The following is a 20,522-nucleotide window of genomic DNA, read 5'->3' as shown; positions in this document are numbered from 1 at the left end:
GAAAATGAAGATTGGTAGAAAATTTTTGAAGAAACTTAAATCAATTTTCATGTATATATGAGTTTTTCAGGATGAACCCAACTACTGTATATAACCTTAAAGCTCTAATAATAAATAAATAAGACTGCATCATTGCAAGCTCAATTGTGAATGATGCAGCAAACCCATCTGTGAACTGAATACTTTATTCAAAGTGCATATACATAGCCCAGAATAAACTCTTGCTTCTCTGGAAAAAAATTAAATAAGTTGAGAGCAAAAGAATTTTGAAGAGTAATTTAGCTGTGATGTTTTTTGTAAACCTTAAAAAACTTTTTTGATTTTAAAATTTTTTAATATTTGGTAATGAGAACTGAACCCAGGGGTGCTTTACAACTGAGCCACATCCTGCAATATGTTAAAGGAATCATGTATACCTTTCAATTCAAAGGAAAAGTATGCTGAATAATAAAAATTATGTTGTAAAACATGAAAACTCAGTGGATTAAGTTTATGGCAGATTACTAATCAAAATGTCAATGTTAAGCCAGGCACAGTGGTGCACACCTGAAATCCCAGCAGCTTGGGAGGCTGAGACAGGAGGATTGCAAATTCAAAGCCAACCTCAGTAAAATCAAGGTGCTAAGCAACTCAGGGAGACCCTGTCTCTAAATAAAATACAAAAAATAGGGCTGGGATGTGACTCAGTGGTAAAGTGCCCCTGAGTTCAATCCCTGGTACCAAAAAAGAAAAAAAAAGTCAAGATTAAAATTAGTATATGCAAGGGAGTTTAAAAGTTGTATTTTATAAAAGACATTTCTAAGTAAGAAGTATGAATGAGAATGTGTGAACGAGTGACACTTTTTGCTTGAGATTGTACTTCAATTGTTTTTCATGTACTCCAAATTCTATTCAGATACCATATGCTGCATTTAACAACAGGAAGGTACCAATCAATGTTATGTGAAAGCACAGGTAAGTTAGGTTATCTGTAGGATTCCTTTCAGTGCAATGCCCATTTCCCTCCTCAGCCTCTTTTTATGACTATCCTCTGTTGTAAACACTCTTCTCCAGTCAAAATTTTCTATTTTTGTGCCCTGATAGTACTATGTAAAATACTGTTACTTTAGTTTTATTTGTTATCTCTTCAGGAACACATTCTCCTGTTTTTATCTTAAGTTCTCCCCATTGCAAAGGATGATTTTCATCACCTATGGCAGACTGATGGGTCAACAGCTCCATTTCCCACTGAGCCAGGGAGCACAACAATGTTAGCTTGGCATCCCTGTTAGCCACCACTAAATGATTCTAGGGGGCAGAGGAAATGAAATTGATTTGTTTTTTCTGGGCTCCAGTTCAACCTCTTTTGGCTATGAAACTTGCCTTTTTTCATCAGGTTCCATAGTAATCATTTTCTTCTCTTTAGTCCTGGATGCATTCTTATGTATGTAGAACTCACAGGTAATATATATTTACAGGTCAGCATTTTTAGTATATATCTTACACATCATTAACCACACTTAAGTTGAAAGGCAGTTTGTTAGTAGAACTTTTGGTAACTTAAATGCATATAAAAGCAATTTGTGGGGCTGGGGTTGTGGCTCAATGATAAAGTATTTGCCTAGCACACTATGAGACACTGGGTTTGATCCTCAGCACCACATTAAAAAATAATAATAATAAACAAAATAAAGTTATTTTTAGAGCAACTTGTGTATTATCAGTATAGATAGAAATCAATTCTAAAGCAGTAAATATCAAAATAAAATGACTATTTCTTCTGCGTAGTATCATCTGTACTGTGTAATATCAGATGCCATCATATACCTCTTACTCCCAAGTATGTAACTCCAACCCAGCTACTCATTTGACCTTCAGTCTTCTATACACTTAGCAGTTTCTTAAAAATAGATCTCATTCAGTATCCTACCAGCATTTTATACTGAACTCAAAATCTTCAGACAGCTGCTTTTATTTAATTCTCTCTACCAGAGTCTTCACAATGTCCTTTTCCTTTTTTCCTTTGTATATTTGGAATTTTTCTTTAACTCACCTGTCCTACTGGTTTTACCTTCTCTCACACTGTTCTTCATGTTGTTGTGAGTTCTAGATTAATTTTCCTGCCATAATTAATGCTTTCAAGGAGGTTCAGAAAAATCTAAATGAATATCCTTTTGTAACCAATAGGTTATTCATCATCTAGCCCATACTTTTGAGGCTCATTTTTCCCACACTGTCTAGGCCCTCTAAATCCTCTCTTACAAAGGATAATATTTTTCAATTTCCTATCACAGGCATACTTTTATAAAATAAAGTAAAATTAATTGCTAAAAATTGATCATTTGGACAAGGGAGAATGCTTACTCTTTTTCTGTACTTGTTGCTGAATAATAAATAGCAGTGTAAGACCCATCTCATCTGTGGATCACACATAGTTTGTTGCCCTGCCCCAGCAACTCTCCAGGTGATCCATGCACTTTCCTTGTCTACCTGTATTTGCATCCTGAAATGCTCAGACTTCCTCACTCACCTTAGCTCCCTGCTGATTTATTTGTTAAGTCTTATCTCATTTGGGAAGTTTTCTGTGATTTTCACAGGTTTTTAGGTATTCTTTTCCATTTTCCTGTGTTACATAACAAGATTCACCTAACAAACTAAAGTATACAGCAAGGATTTTCTCAGATCACCAGTATTCAAGATTTTTAAAACATGAATTTTAAAAGAGTATGTATATGTGTGTGAGAAAGAGAGACAGAAAGATTTAAGTCTTTCCTGGTGAAGTTTCTTCTTTCCTAGTAAAGACATCTTAGCTTCCTTTCTCTCCAAATCTAATGGTTATAAGAAGCAGTATTTTTTTTAAATGAAAATATTAGGTTCACTGATTCCTTCTACGATGGCTTCAGAAGTTGTGGCAATACAGATGGATGGTGGCAACAACCAACTTTTTGACATCTGGGCTGTAGGAATGACAGCAATTGAATTTGGAGAACTTCAAACACATGTGTTTGATCTTCATCCAATGACGATTATTTATAATCATGCAGTTATCAATCAAGTATTTGGAATGTGGAATACTGAGAACTCTGGGAATACAAGCTCATTTTTAATTATATCAAGATAGTAAAACTGTTATAAGGGACTGGGAAGTAATTACATTTAAAACCTGCTTGGGATGCTCAATGGGAAGCAAATATAATGCCCTCCACTTCTGCGATCATGGTTTCTATATCATTTCTGTACTTAGAATAATGGCCTATTCATTTTATATATTCCTTCATAGTTTTTATCTTTTCCCTTATTTACTGAAATCATTATGCAGGGTGATGAGATGTGGACCAAGTGTATATTTTATATGTGACTCCTTACCTGAGAAGAGGATGAAACATTTTCCCCCTGCCATAGTTTTATTTTCTATGCAGTATAAGCACAGTTTTTAATTGTGTCATGAATTTCATGCCCATTAACTTGAGGAAATCAACCATGTTTGTGACTTTCATGAGACTGTGGAAAGTTCATCAGTTTGCTTAGACATACCTGTAAATAAAAATTAGTGTAGAGTAATAAGTATAAAACTGTGGATGAAGAGAAAAAAAACTGCTTGGTTGTGTTGTTTCTTCTCAAACATAGAGTGAGTTGTCTGCATTGTGTGAAGTTTTCTCATACAAAATTTTTGCCCTAATAATCAGAGTCAGACATGACAGTTATTGTTAAACAAGTCTTTTAGGGTCTTCATTTTCATTCCTCCATTAATTTATCTTGTTTCATTTTTGTCCTATATAAAATGGTAGAATGCACAAGATATTTTATGTTACTATCTCATTTGATTTTCTTTGTTTTATTTTGAGAATTATGAAGAAATACCTAAGCTTAGTATAATTATTGCATACTCAGAATATATTGTCATTCAGAAATAATTATTTAAGGACTTTTGAAAGGTTTGTTCATATTTGGAAGAAAAATTATATTGGACCAAAATTTAAATTTAAATAGTAGAAAATTAAAAAGACAATTAGAATGGAGAAAATGTTCTCTTAATATATGATCAACCATGAATTTATGCATGTTGCATGAGGAATTCATTTAAAGATTACAGGAGAAAGAACATTTAGGAGAAAGTACTAGATAAAGAAACATAGAGAAATATAAAGATACACAAGTTAAAAGAAACATACTGTTATCTAGAATGCCTACAGGTATAGACCTTGAGGAAAATAATTTTATGTTATTTGTTAAGAGCAATACAAATGTTTCATTGATTCTGCTACTTAGGAAATTATTCTTAGGAAATAGTTCAAGGATGAAGGATTATCCATTTTAGGATAACAGGATATACAGCTATCATCTATCTATATCTTACAAAAGTAGGGTCATGCTCATCTTGTGCCTTGTAAACTAGGTATGTTTATTTGGCAGCAAATTGAGACTTTTTCCATGTGGCTAACTGTTCTCCTATATCAGGTTTACAGTAGGATTTGATTCTAGTGGCAGAGGGAAGCAGCTTGCATCATCAGGAAGCAGAGAGAGAGAGAGGGACTCCACTTTCTGGGTACAGGTACAAAATATATACCCCATAGCCACACCCCGATTTCCACCTCCTCCAGCCACACTCTACCACTTCAATTAACCACATCTGGAATTAATTTACTGATCGGGTTAAGATTCTCATGACCCAATCATTTCTCCTCTGAACCTTCCTGCATGGTCTCACATGTGAACTTTTGGGGGACACTTCACATCTAAATCATAACATTTTCATGTGGTATCTTATTTTAACCACATAGAACTGCAGGGTTTTCATTTAATTTTCTGAAGCTCACAGATGTCAAACAGGCCATGGAGCTATAAAGTAATAGAGTTTGAATTAATTTTATTTGACTTTAAAGTCTTTTCATTATACTTCTCTTTTAGAGGGGTAACCTGGCTGAGTCTGGCATTGTGATGTACATGAATCTCTCATGTGAGTGACTGAGCTTGTCTTTATGACTCTTTATCTACATATATTTGACCTATCTAATCATCAGTGTTAGATCATCTGATCTTGTGTTAGGAATCATTCTTATTCACTTAGATCAGGGGTTTGAAACCTCAATACTATTGGAATCCTGGGCTGACTAATTCTTTGTTATAGGGGATGTTCTGTGCTTTGCAAGATGGTTAACATCACCGGTGTCAACTCCTAGATACCACTGGCACCATCTCGCCCCCAGGTGTGACAACCAAAAATGCCTTCAGATGTTTCCAAATGCTCCCTGGGTTGTCACAATTGCCATGGGTTGTGAACTATTGACCTGGAGTATAAATTTAATGTTCACTGTGTCATTTGTCCCTGATATATTTAAGAGGGGTCAAACCCTATATGAAATAACCAAGAGTAACTATTTCTAGCTTTTTTAGCCTTCTGAAGTTTAGTTATCTCCCATTTATTTCTCTTTTAACTTTCAAGTTGGTTGTCTTCTAAACCCCCAAGAAATCTTGGCCTACCCAACCTGTATTAGTTAGTTAGAGCCACCATAGAAAGACTCCAGGGACTGTGTAGTCTCTTACAGTTCTGGAAGCTGGGATTACAAGATAGCAGACCAGTAGAGTTGGCCTGCTCTGAAACCTCTTTCCTTGACTTGCAGATGGCTTCCTTCTTACTGCCTCTGCAGATGGTCATTCCTCTGAGCACACAAGACCTTCATTGTCTGATGTGGTCAAATTTCCCCTTCTTATATGGACACCTCTCATATTGGTCTTGATTCCACCCTAATGACCTCACTTTAACTTAATCCCCTATTTGAAGGGGATTTATCTCCAACTAAGTTTACCTTCTGAGGTACTGGGGATGAGGGCTTCAATGAATGAATTTGGCATGGACACAGTGCAGCCCAGAATGTCCTCACCCATTTAATTCACCTAACTTTATACTCACCCTGATTTTCTCCAGTCTCAGAGAATGAACTATGCTTCCTCCTATGTATGGCCAAGACTTAGGTTTTCATCTAAGTTCCAGATCCCCAGTCTCCTCTGAGGAACTGTCCAGCCACTCCATTCCATGATGTCCACCATCTCCCTGATAGCTTCATTCTCTGCTTAACTCTGTCTTTTCCTTCTTAGTCTGTTGAGATGCTCCAGTGTCTTCCTGTATCCACAATCCTGTGTTGTCCTGTGACTTTACACTTCCCTCTTCTTCTTGTCACAGCTGTTTCTTGTTCCTTAAAATTAACTTAAGACACTTTACACTGTCATCTGGTGAGGTTCAAATATGTCCCTCAAAAGTTGATGGTTGGAGATGTAATCCCTCTGCCCTCCTGAATGAACTAATGGATTAATGAGTGTTCTATGCTCATGAGTGGGTTAGTGTCAGGGTCACAGGAGTGAGTTCATGATCAGAGGAATGGCTTTTATGAAGTAAACTCTCTCTAGCCTGCTTGCTTTGCCTCACCATGGTGCCCTCCCCTGTGTCATGACATGGCAAGGAGGCCATCGCCAGATACTGAGACAGTCCAGGACAGAGTAGAATAAACCTCTGATCCTTATAAATTACCCAGTCTCAGGTTTTCAGTTATAGCAACAGAGAATTGACTTAGATACTATATTTTTTTCTTTCTTTCTTTAATTCTTTTCAATTTTCATTTCTACCTCTACCCTGCTTCTGAAATTGTTCTCAACACTGCCACTAAATAAGCTCCTCATGACTAAATTTATTGGAAATATTTTTATCTCTATTTTATTTGACCTCTTTGCCACACTAATGAAATCAAACACATTGATTTCATATCTATCATCTGTTTAATTTCAAATTATAATTGCACATAGTTTAAGACCAAATGATTCAATGCCTGAAATGAAATTGAGCTGTTCATAAATTTTTCCTCTTTGCCTGCAATTCTCTATTCAGTAAAATTAATATGTTTTAATTTTGCTATTGCATTAGTTTTGACATGTATATTTTTAAATCAAGCTACCACCCTTTTATGATGTTTCCTTGATCACAAGCTTATCCATAAGTCTCATCAGTGATCACTGTCTCTGTTCCCCCTCTTCCAGACTTTGTCTTTCATACTACTTGGAAAATTCTTTTGTTAAGAGCACTGATGATTTCTACCATGTTCCTGTTCAAATTCATGTTTGTGTTCATGTCTCATGACCTGCCAAAAGCACTGCCCAATGCTGATCTTTTCTTGAAGCACATTTTATCCTTTTACTGAGTATTCATTCTTGCCTGGTTTTCCTCCTAATTTACCTTTGCCTCTTTCTGGTCTAATTTGAGGATTCTTCCTAACCTTCCCTCACTTTAAATTTTGAAGTGACCCAAAGCTCAGTTCTTGGATGCTTTCTTTATATGAATTCATTCCTCCATGACCTTATCAGGTCTTCTGGTTCTATATATCCCTTTATATGCTGTCATTCTTGTGTTCGAGACTAGATATTTGCTTAGGTGAACAGTTTCTTTTCATCCAGGGGTCCCAACCAGACTGCATTTCCTAGCTGCCTTTGCATTCAGATATATCCATTTGATTGAATTTTAGGCAAAGTAATATGAGAACTGACATGTACAATTTCCAGGTCTAGCCCCTAAATGTCTTCTTCCCTTACTCTTCAGTCCTTTTTCCCACCTTTTGGCTGGTTGTAGAGGACTCCAAGGATGGAGTTACAAATGGGAAGAGGATGGTTCCTTGAATAATCAGGTGAAAGACTGCCCATCAATCAAGATCATTAGTTTGGATTTTGTGTAAAGCCACTGAGATTTTGGAATATGGTATTACCTGAGATTAAAATATGTGTCTGGAGTGGGTATTGCCATAACAGAAATCTAAAATGACTTCAGATTTCAGTGGTTGGGTGTCAAAGAGCAAGGACACTAATGTTAGAGGCAGGCCTGATGGTTTCTGTGTCATAAAGTTGAAAACAATTGGTTAAAACATTTTCTGTGCTATCTTAGGAGGCAGATTTGTAGCTAATGAACTTATACTTCTAGGGAAAGAATTAGAAAGTAAAAGTGTAGGTTGGCAGGGGTGTGTCCTAAAAGAAAATATCAGAAAGAGATAAGAATCAGCTGGTTTATAAGCAGAATAGAAAGTACAGAAAGAATCCAGAAATTCTAATGGAAGAGCCAACTCTTTCTACATCCTGAATGGTAAAAGAGAAGATTGATCAAGTCTTTGAGGGAGAAAGGATCATTTTGATGGATCCCTGTAGGAAAGCAGATTATGAATATTCCTTTTCTTCCCAGTCCATGATAACTATCAAACCAGCTTATAAAACTACTTTCAGGTTGTCTTCTTTTTACTTAAGAGGTAAAAGTAAGGAACAAGGAATTCAGGGTATGGATTGGTATCAGCTGGAACATAATTTTCAAGAAAAGACTTCAGTGTAGCCACTGACAAGGGTACTGATGGAGCAAATAGGCTTGTGGCCTACTAAGAAATAAGAAAATTTATACTGGGAAGAAGTTCTAAGTCCAGACTGTACAGCTTGTGCTTATTCAAGACCTTAGCACAGTCTGTGGGGTTTCAAAACTGCACCATGAGTCAGTGGGCTGAGAAAGTAGAGCAGACAGGAGGAAGGGTAGCCCCCCAGCACCCAATTCAGATGATGCCACAGAACATGATGAACAGGTGAGTTCCTTTCCAGAGGGTAATCAGAACATTGAAGGCATCTGCTCACTTCCAGGGAAGAGGCCTTCATTCTGTCCTCCCAGCAGGATTTCAGTGACTGCCATGTTTCTTAGATGCTTCCCTTTTTCAAGTAGGAGATTTAACTGGTTATCTTTTCCCTATTTTTCCTATGAAATGACTGTGGTGTGGGAGAGTCATCTAACTAATTTTTTTCTTTGTTTTCATTCAGAGGTGGATGAATTATAAGGAGCCATATCCAGATCCAAGAGTAAAAACCGCTCATACTTGGGTTTTCTATACTTGAGCTGTATGTAGGGGATGGGCGGGACTTGAGGTTGCATTATTTGAGGCAGATGAGGTGTGTGTTTGACACATGAAGAAAGTGGAAAGTGGGACTTGTCATTGGCAGGAAAGCCTGTGGAGAGACCAGCATGTGTTCACTGAGCTGTGTACTCTCTTATTTCAGCACTTGGCAAGACTAGGTCCTCCAGGCTTCCTTGCCACAATACATAGCAACATAAGCAGAAGCAATCTGTGCCTTTTCCTGCCCTGACCCATAACAATGCTCACACAAGGTTATGCATCCTTTCCTCTCACTTTCTGACTGAATGAAGTGGACCCTGAGACAGCCAGCCATGTATGGATGGGCCTTTACAGTCCTTGAATAACCATGAGAAAGACCATCAATCACATAGGATTACACATTGGTTTGAATTTCATGAGTGAGAAATAAAGTTCTATATTGTTAAGTCCTGAGGGTTTTGAGTTTCTCTCTTCTAACAGTCATCATTATTCTGGATAATACTTCTCTTCAGACAAGATCTCCAGCCAGTTCTCCCCATTGAAATCCAACCTTGCATACCAATTCTCTCAGGATGTTTCCAAAGGATCTTGTGTAGATTTATCTAAAGTAACATTTCTCAAAATGTTATTTAGAACATGCTCTTCCTATAATCTTTCATACCATCATAAATGGCATTTCTCTTCTACTAATTGTTCAGGTCAAAGGCCTAGAACCATTTTTAAATTCTTACTTTCTCTTGTACTCTAAATGTACACAAATACTATCAGGTATTCTCTCAAAATATGTCTAGAATATAGCCATTTATCACTGTCTGTAGTATCACACCTGGCTGCATAATACTGTGAATTTTCATTTGGATTTATTTCAGTGGTCTCCTAGCAGGTCTCTTCTTTGGCTCTTGCTTCTACTATAATCTATTCTTAATACTGTAGCAAGAGTAGGTTTACCAAAATAATACTTTACATTATATAATTATTTTTCTCAAAGCCCTCTAAAAACTACCTGAACCAGAATAGAATTCGATGTCCTAGGCTTCCACTAGATCTGCCCCTACTTAGTTTTCTGACTTCTCCACTTCCTATTTTTGATCACTTAATTCTATTTTAATTACACTGGCTTTTGTGAATCACTTGTGCCAAGCACAGTTGCACCTCTGGGTCTTTGCATGTACCATGCTTGTTGGCTAATAACTCTTGATATTCATAAATCTCACTCCCAAATTTCCTTTGGATCTACATTGTTAAGCTACCTTATCATTGTATTTAATAGACCCTCAATAAATAATGGTTGAATAAATGAATAAATTGCTGATGCATTTTTATCTCTCTGAAAATTTTGGGATCTCTTGTAATATGCTGAAGTTTCATAGGGATGTAGCTTAGTGTGGTTATTCTTTATCCTTTGTGCTACACACTTTTTGGACCTTTTCATTCTGGAAACTCCTGTATTTCAGTTTGGAAAATTTTCTTTTTAAAAATTTTTATTTATTTAGTTTTTTATTTTTTATTCATTGTACACAAATGGGGTACAAATTTCATTTCTCTGGTTGTACACGAAGTAGAGTCACACCATTTGTGTAATCATACATGTACACAGGGTAATGATGTTTGTCTCATTCTATTAACTTTCCTTCCCCCAGCCACTCCCTACCACTCATTTTTCTCTATACAATTCATCCTTCTTTCATTCTTGCCTCCCCCCCACACTCTGTTATGTATCATCATCCACTTATCAGAAAAATCATTCAGCCTTTGTCTTTTTGGGATTGGCATATTTCACTTTAGCATGATATTCTCCAACTCCATCCATTTACATGCAAAAGTCATAATTTTATTCATCTTTATGGCTGAATAATATTCCATAGTGTGTACCACAGTTTCTTTATCCATTCATCTATTGAAGGGCATCTAAGTTGGGTTCCACAATCTAGCTATTGTGAATTGAGCTACTATAAACATTGATGTAGCTGCGTCACTGTAGTATGCTAATTTTAAGTCTTTTGGGTATAGACCAAGGAGTGGGATAGCTGGGTCAAATGGTGGTTCCATTCCAAGTTTTGTGAGGAATCTCCAAAATGCTTTCCAGAGTAGCTACATCAATTTGCAACTCCACCAGCAATGTATGAATGTGCCTTTTCCCCCACATCCTCGCCAACACCTATAGTTGCTTGTATTCTTGATAATTGTCAAGATGACATGAGATGGGGTGAGATGAAATCTTAGGGTAGTTTTGATTTGCATTTCCCTTATTACTAGAGATGTTGAACATTTTTTTATATATCTGCTGATTTCTTGTAGATCTTCTTCTGCAAAGTGTCTGCTCATTTCCTTAACCCATTTATTGATTGTGCTATTTATATTCTTGGTGTGAAATTTTTTGAGTTATTTCTAAATTCTGGAGTTTAGTGCTCTGAGATGCATGTGACAAAGATTTTCTCCCACTCTGTAGGCTCTCTTTTCGCATTGTAGATTGTTTCCTTTGCTTAGAAAAAGCTTTTTAGTTTGAATATATCCCAACTATTGATTCCTGCTTTTATTTCTTATGCTTTGGGATTCAGGTTAAGGAAGTCTGATCCTAAGCCAACATGATGAAGATTTGGGCCTACTTTGTCTTCTTTTTGGTGCAGGGTCTCTGACCTAATTCCTTGGTCTTTGATCCATTTTGAGTTGAGTTGTGTGCAGGGTGAGAGATAGGGGTTTAGTTTCAATTTGCTGTATATGGATTTCCAAAATTTTCTTGAATTGTTTTCTTGGTAATCTCTCTTGTGACTTCTTATTTCTGTACATCTAAAATGTTCTGCATTTTTTCTCTTTGGGGCCTTTTTACTTGATCTTTAATAATACCCTGTAGTGGATACTTTTCAAAGTTTCTGAGATCATGCATATAATTTTCAGTTACCATTTCCTTTTTTGTTATTTTTTCATCTTTTGAAATACACATTGTTCTTGCTCTTGGGTGCAGTACCTTCCAATATCTTTTGAATCTATTCACTGTGTCTGTTAGGTGCCTTTCTGCATTGACTCTGTTATCTCTAAAATCTTCCTTTAAAAGCAGTATTTGTTTAGACTCTGTTGTCCATGGTAGGTGCTGCCCTTGAACATGTGCTGATCATCGCTGCACATTCCAGCTATGGAGGAGTGTTTGGAAGTGATGGCAGTGCTCATGGATGGTAGTTTCAATGGAGCCTGATAAGGTGCAACTTGGCATTTTCTTGGTGCATCTTTAATTTTCAGCCTGTATAATTCTTTCCTTTTGGGCAGGTCAGTTTCTCCAGAGAGGAATCATCTTCCACTTGCTACTTGAGATGGGTGTCTGTGTGTGGGGATGGAAATAAGGAGAGCTTCTAGCATTTTAGAAACCAGGCAGGAAGGGAAGATGGGAGTCTCACTGCTCAGTACCCTACTTCTACTGATTTATCCTCTTTTTAGTGAGATTTCTTGCTCTTACTTTTGACCAAGTTTTTTTCTCTAGGTCTGAACCTCTCTTGTTCAACTTCTCTAAAGGTTTAGGATTCAATCCTTATCTGGGGTGGGGCAGGACAGTCATCAGCTGGGGGCATTCATTGCCTCCAAACTTCTTTACACAACCTGTCAAACTATCTTTTTAGTTTTAGACTAATCATACTTGGTGCTTCAAAGTTACTTGCTCTCCAGATCCTGAACATTTTTATATAAATAGAATACTTTCCTGAGTTCTTCAACCCCCACCCCAAGTCCTTGCAAATGTAGGTTTTAGTTTCCTCTCATCTGCTAAGTCAGACACTTGCCCATCTCCTTAACAATTTCAGAAAAACAAAAGCAAAAAACAAAACAAAACAAAACCCCACTGTGAACACTTCCTAGTATCTCCCATTCTATCCTTTGTGCATTTATCACTTACAGTGTTTTTCTCATTTGGTTACTGGGGAGAAACATAGTTAATATCTCTGCTCAATTTGCTTTTCTTTCCCACTGGTCTCTTCTTCCTGAAGCTCTCAACTTCTCTGGCATTTATCACTCTCTTTTTTCTGCTCTCCCTTTCCCTAGCTCTGTCTTTTCCTCTCCTCTGCTTTTCCATTTACTTCCTTCAACATTGGTGGTTCCCAGCCCTCCCTCACTTTTTCCACTGCCATTCTCTTTTTCTGTGGGAGTGGGAAGGTACTGGGGATTGAACTGAGAGTCACTCAACTACTGAGCCACATCCTCAGCCCTATTTTCTATTTTATTTAGAGACAGGGTCTCACTGAGTTGCTTAGGGCCTCAAATTTGCTGAGGCTGGCTTTGAACTTTCAATCCTCCTGCCTCAGCCTCCCAAGCCACTGGGATTACAGGTGTGGGCCACTGTGTCTGGCTCCACTACTATTCTTGTGCTACCCATTTTGCTCAAATGACCCCCATATTGTCTCATGACTTTAACAATACCTGTGGGCTAATAACTCACCCTCCTGTCTCCTGCCCTAAACTTGTCCCTTAGTCCACATTCCAGTATTCAGTTATCTCTGGACATAACAATGAGCAGTGTCTGGTGTTCAGTGTGCAGGAAGCACATGTGGTTCTCTTCTCAAACCATTTCCTTCCTTCAGATTTGCATCTCGTTACTGCAATCAGTATCACCATCTTAAACTTCTACCTCTTTCACATTCCAGGGAGCCAAATAATCAATCACCCAATCCTGCTGGTGATTCCTCCCACATATTTCCTTGAACCCACCCCCTTCCTTTGCATGAAAATTGCCCTCATAACCTCCCTGCTGCTCAACTGCCACAGCCTCCTGCCACCACCTGCTTCTGTCTCTTTCCTCTTAAATTCATCCTTTGCTCAGCTATCACAGTGACCTACATGAAGCATAAATCTCATCACATCTCTCCCCTGCCAAAGCCCCTCCAATGGCTCCCCTGTGTGGAATAAAGTCTATGTTCCTTGACACAGAGCATGAGATCTTCCTTGAGGAGCCCTAGCTTGTCTCTTGCTGCATTTCATTTCATGCCTCACCTGGTATGTTCAGTCCTGAGGTACAGAAGGGCCTGCTTCCCCCTCCCCTTAGGTCTCTTGCCCTGCACCTTGGCTGCTGTGATTTCCTTTGCCTGACTCCTTATTTCTGCCTCAATCCTATATATCCTGAGACTCAATTTTTCTTCTGTCATCTACCTAGGAAGCAGCCTACATGTTCTCTGTCCCTTTTCTTTGTACTCTTATATATCCATTCTTTTCCATTCCAGCAACCCTGGTAAGTTCCTCCAGAGAGGGAATTCTCTCTTGTACTTGGTCCCTGGAACATAGTTTGGATTTAATAATTAGAGGTTGGGTGGAAGTGAACTTGCTTATACATTACTTCTTCATGCTAACTTGGAAATAGCAAGGGCTTATAGTGGTGCAGGAAGCATTGGCACATGGTGAAATTGGGAACACATTGTGAGACAAAGGTGATCACTGACCTCAGTTTCCATCTGTTGCACATTTCACTGGTGCAGATCAGGGATAGCTGTTTCCTGAGCTGGAGGTGCTGTGTGGCAGGGAAGAAAGCCAGACATAATTTTTTATGTTTCAATTCATGGCTTGTAGGTAGGAAGCAGAAATGGCTGTGACTTTAACCATGGGTTAAAGCAAGTGATTTTATACTACCAGGTGGTCCAGAAGAGGGTTGATGAAGGGTGGATCCTACAAATGCCTGGCAAATTGGACTAGCTTGGTGCTGGTGCAGGGGCAACAGGGTTGAAACAGATGAAGAGTGACATCTACTTTCACCTTTATCACCTTTGAAAGTTCTCTTGGTCCAATCCACATTTCTCTGAGCCAATTCCAGTTTGCAGATGACAAAGAACATCCTAATGTTTTGTGTAGGCACTTTAATACAAGTTCTTATAAATAGCTCCCATGCCCTGGGGGGCACACCAAAACACATTTCTTTGATGACTGCCAGGATGCTTGCTGAAAAGCAAACAGTGCATTAGCAGCCTTCACAGTTCTTATGCAAATGGACTGTGAAATTGTGACTGGATCCTCCAAAGCTATACCTTTTGTCTCCTTGATGATGATTAAGAGAAACCTGGTTTAATTTGATTGGAAGGGTGTGGGTGGGTGGAAGAGAGGGGAAAATGGGCAGCAAAAGAAGAATGACTGATAAAGGAGAAGGAGAGGAATGAGGATACCCTCTTTAACCCAGTGCTTCATTTGATCTTCAGGAAATTGGAATAGAGATCACTTGACTTAACATTTGTCTGGAAATTAACTTCTGTGTTTGTTCCAGGCTCTGGGATTGATGAAAGGACCAGGGAATTCTGATCATAGAATAATAATAAAGGGAAATGTCTCAAGCAATTATTAAATATTTAAAGAATCTTCTCAACACTAACTTGTCAGATGGAATGAATGAAATGGAAATGATTTTTAAACATTCTTTTCAATGGTTTGGTGAGAAATGCAGGGATGAAAATTGCTTTGTGCTGTAAAGAAAATATTTGGATTTTGTTTTTGTGACACTGATGTTTCTGCATCACCTTTCATCCCAAATGCTAATTAAGGAACATCACAACCAGGAGGTGGATTAAAGGAGGACTCCAAATGGAAAGGGCATGACCAAGTTTTTTTTTTCTCTTTTCTTTGTTGTATCATTAAGCTGAGATGTACAGAGGACAAGGGGACTTTAATCATCTGTGCAGTGAGAGATTCTTTGTAACATAAAGGGAATCAAGAGCTTTGTTTGCAGTTTCTATTTGTTTATACTAGACAATGTGAGACAAATGTAAGATTATTTATCAGGGTTGCTCTTCATAGGATTTAAAGTAAATGTCCTGGGTTAACTACCTAGTACTCATTATTGACCACCTATGGCAGAGGGATCTGTGCTACTATGCCTACCCATCATAGAATTTTAGTTGCACAGTGTAATTTGATTGTGAGAAATGAAAGCATCCAGTTAAACTTCTATTTCTTAGGTTTTCTTAAAAGTAGGCATGATCATGTAATATAATTCTGGCCAATGAGATAAAGGAGTAATTGTAATGCAGGATACTAGAAAGACTTTTAAAAGGATAGTAGGTTTTTAAACTTGCATACACTTTTTTTCTTTTTTCTTCCTCCTGCATGACATGATGACTGGAAGGATAGAAAATGTTTTCTAACAGAGGATCAGGCAAAGGTCAAGAAAATTGCAGATACTTCTCTTGACTATTGTATCTTTAAGTTTTTGTGCTGATGTTGAATCTCTTCTGGACTCCTTGTAACATTAAAACATCACCACTTTGTGTGTAGGTGACTATTATTTGAGTGGTATATTACACAAAACTAAGTCCAGTTTCTAAGAGTTACTGCATTTATGAGAGCCCTAGCTTTTTCATGAACTGGATTAATGTAAGCAATAATAAATATCCCTCTACTGAGGGTGACTGGACTGGGCATCCTCATGTGATGGCAGCTGATGGAATCATGGCCAGTGAACTTTGAGAGGAAATATGCTTTTCTCCTAAGGGAAAGATTTCTGCAGTTTAGTGAAGAGGCATTTCAGGAAGATGGTCTCTTCTTCTCTTAGACATTGCCTTGGTGTGAACAGAATATCAGGAACTATGATAAATCTCTTGCAAAAATGAGGGATACTAGGTTGGACATAAAACTGATGACACAGAGGATATTTGATAAGAACCAGCCCTTGATGACATCAAATAATACAGGAGAATGCCCATTAATGGGTTTCTGGCTTTGTGAGCTAATATTTTTTGGTAAGTGTCAACAAGTTTTTCTGTAAAGCATCCACATAGTAAATACTTCAGACTTTGAGGCTAACACTGTTACTAAAGTGTGACAACAGCCACAGATAACATGTATGCAGATGAGTGTAGCTATGTTGCAATAAAACTTTATTTATAAAAACAGGTAGTGAACAGGATTTGACACCTGGGTGGCAGTTTGCTGACCCCTGATTTAAGTAGTTGACTTGAGATTTTCTGCTGCTTCTGTACATCTTCCCTGATGCAGAATTAGAGATCATAATGCATGAAATCCAAAACCTCTTCCAACTCAGAGACTTGGAGAAAGACAAGTGGCTTGGGCAGAAGTTCAGGGATAAAAATTACCCAGTGCTGCAAAGAAGAGATTCTGAATTCGGTGGGATTTTTTCCCCCTTTTTTTGTGACACTGGTGTTTCTGCAACACCTTTCATCCAAAATGTTAATTAAAAATCAGTGTGACAGGAGGTGGATCAAAGGAGGAATACCAAGGAAAAGGGCATGGTCAAGCTGTTTTCTTTTTTCTTTGAAGTATCATTATGCCAAGATGTGCAGAGAAAAGTGAAAAAAAGTTAAAAGTAGGAATGCAAAAAGGCACACTTGGAATCTGTAGAAATAAGGCAGACTGGGAAGGTATACCTGCCTCAGGTGAATAGCAAAAAAAAAAAAAAAAAAAGAAAAAAAGAAAAATCCTTAGGAGCAGCTTCTGGAAGAAGGAAATTCCACAGAACATGGCTGCACTTTAAAAATTGTAATTATTTATTTGACACATAAATAAAAATTTGGAAATGTATGTAATAACAGTTCTTAATATTCCATTATTGAGACTTTAATCTTGCCAAGCAGATACATATACATATGAATTTTTCTTTAAAAATGCAATAACACTATACATGCTGATTTATTGTTTATTATTTCCTCATTAAACTTGGATTCTGAACAACTGATGAAATTTATAATCATACAGCAAAATCATTATTTGAAGGTTGCTTAGTAGCCCATTGTATTAAGGTAACCATTTCTTTAACTGGTACCTTATTATTCTTTCATTTTGGTTGTCCTCTTCTCCCCTTTTGGCTATTTTGTAAAAATCTGGGAATATTCTCTTATGTCAGGAAGTCCTGTCCCATTCCTTCCCTGAACTCTTCTGTTCTCAGAAGATAATGCCAAGCAGACAGCAAAGGACACATTTAAAGTGTTTCAGTTTAACACTTGAAGCATCTTTTATTCTGCTCTGAGTGAGATCATAATGAGGTCATTTGTCCAGATGTGAAACCGGTGAGTCTTCAGGAATTTCAATGACAGCTCTACTGTTATGCCTGTTCTTGCTGTCCTTCATCATGGTCCACTTAGTCCTGAAATTGTGAGGTAGGGATAACTTGACTGACTGCTTGTCATCAGCAGTAACAGGAGTGGGCTCCAGACCTTCCTTCCCTACTCTTCCTCTTTCTTTCTTTCTTTTTTTTTTTTACATATGGAGATCATCTGAATCATTTTCAGCAGTTCAGCTTATACTGTTTTAGTCCAGAATTTTTTAATTAATGTGTATCTGTCAATTGATAAGTATGCATTCCTTATTGGACTGGATGAAACAGAACAACTGCCTTTTGTGATTGGATGATTCACTCCTAGTCTCATTTATCTACAGTATTAGGAAGAAACAATGATGTAAGTGCTCTAAATGTCATTTACATACAGCTCTAGAATAGAACCTGAGACCCAGTGAAGGAAAGAATCTTGCTCAATGATACACAGCTAGATAGAGGTGAGGCTGATGGAGGATGCAGGTGTTCATGGGGACTCTGCATTGTCCTTAGGAATTTGGAAAAAAGTAAGAGAAAAGTATATTTTGGAAAGTGCCCATCTAGGGTCCAAGAGTAGGGGTGTCATGAGAAGTGGAGAAAATGAGCACAGAACAACAGATGTTGTCCACATAGAAATAGCAAATCTAATATTAGTACATTTGGTAACAAAATATTTATTGGTACAAAAAATATCTACAAGGTTACAATGTACCATAAGAAGTGTGCTCCCATTTTTGTTAACAAATTAACTTCATATATGCATGACTGACTGTCTGTCTATCTATCTATCTATCTATCATCTATCTCTATCTTCTATTAACTTATCTTTCAAGATGTTCCCAGTTTTTATTTTAGGGTATTGGAAAGTGGGTATTTTGATTTCATTCTTATGTTTTGAAATATTTTAAAATTCTTCCATAATAAGCATGTATATTCTTTCTAGTATGAAAAAGTGTTATAATTAAAACAGGCACTTATTGAGGCATTTATAGGTTGTGCTTTGCAAGCATATCTGTATACTAAGATAAGGAAAATTCTTGAAAATTATTTTGAATGAATACTGTTATTCCCTTCATTGAGAGCAACTGTTGCCTGGGTTTTACTGCATATTCTTTGCAGTTCTTGTTTTTCCTCATAGCTCTTCAAGGCAGACTATGTCTTACTCAATGACCTGGTGGTCAGAAGCATTTTGATTATTGGCTTTTGTTTCTTTGAAATATTGACTGAATATGAAAGTTGGAATACCTCATTCTAATGTCACTGAGGCTAAGATTAGTCAGTGAAATGACATCAATAAATGGCCAAAAAATGGGACACTAGGTGTAATTCTTAAACCTTGGATGGGAGATGGGGGCAGCAAGAGGCAAAATTCTCCATGTAGCCCTCAGTCTGGCTGAGAATCATGAAATGGAGTGATGTTTCAGATGTTTTCAAATTTATGCAGAGAATATGGCATTTTTGTGAGTTTGGTGTTTTCCAGAAGGACCAGTGATGCTAGGTGCAGAAGGGGATGAAGGGAGGCTTCTGGAGAAATGGCAGAAGATTTTGAGAGAATTGTTCAAAGGACCAAAAACTTTACAAATCCCTTTGTCATGGACCACATTCAAGAAACAGGCTTTTGGTGAAATTCAAGGAAGTTTAATAATTTGAGTTTTCTTTTCTTATTTGCTTTTGATTCAAAGCTCAAAAGAGGCTTTGAATCAAAACCTCAATCAAATAGAGGCAGAGGGACACAGGAGAATCAGAGGGCCATCAGAAGTGGGACTGTTAACAAAAAGCACCAGAGAACTGCCATGGGCCACTGGAGAGATGGCCAAGCTCTTTCCTTCCTGCAACCATTTCTCCAAAAGCAAACAGTGTTGCTGTCATTCACCATCTGATAAAATCAGTTGACATTTAAAAGAAAATTTAGACCCCTTACCTTGGCCTCTGTCCAAGTATCTGCAAGGGGTGTCACCACTCCTTCTTTAGCCTCTTTCACTCCTCCAACATCAGCTCCACGAACCCTCTTGCTGGTCAAGAATAGGCTGTGCTTTTCCCCCTTGAAGCATTACACCTCCTGTGACTTCTGCTTGGACATCTCTGCCCCTGAACCTTGGCTGGCTTGCCTCCATATTATTTTCCAAGTCACAGCTTCATGCCACCTTTTTAGAGAGGATTTTCTCCATCACCTAACCTAAAACGTATCATGTCAACCTCTAAATTTTCAACATAACATTTTCCATTCATTACCTGTTTTTAAAATTATTTTTTTAAATCTCTGTTGTTGTTGGAACTGGGGATGTAGCTCAGCTGGTAGAGTGCTTGCCTGGCATGCACAAGGACCTGGGTTCAATCCCCAGCACCACCAAAAAGAAAAACTCTGTTTTTATGCCAGATATGTAAACCCCATGAGAAAAGAGCCACATCATCTGTCATAACTTTAAAATAGTCCCCAGCACATGACAGTTTCTCTGTGATATTTTGGGGATCCATGAACCTCAAACCCCTGGATCTCTCTCTTTATTCTAGGAAGAATGCTGTGTTCCCTTGGGAAGATTTGGGTATTTCTCTGTTTTACTTCCAGTGCAATCTCTGTCTGTGAATGCAGAATCCAGCTAAACTGTCAATTTCCCCAACACAGGAACAGTGTCTTT

At 37.7% G+C, this 20,522-nt stretch overlaps 1 non-coding gene across 1 annotated transcript; it reads left to right on the top strand.

The window, feature by feature from the left end:
• Positions 1 to 20,163: 20,163 nt before the first annotated feature.
• Positions 20,164 to 20,236, top strand: Trnaa-ggc (transfer RNA alanine (anticodon GGC)). Its single transcript has one exon. It is a non-coding gene; the product is annotated as a tRNA-Ala (tRNA).
• The last annotated feature ends 286 nt before the right edge of the window (positions 20,237 to 20,522 follow it).

This window comes from Sciurus carolinensis, unplaced genomic scaffold (assembly GCF_902686445.1).
Source record: "Sciurus carolinensis unplaced genomic scaffold, mSciCar1.2, whole genome shotgun sequence".
Classification (NCBI taxonomy): domain Eukaryota; kingdom Metazoa; phylum Chordata; class Mammalia; order Rodentia; family Sciuridae; genus Sciurus; species Sciurus carolinensis.
This window is presented reverse-complemented; position numbering and strand designations above follow the sequence as displayed.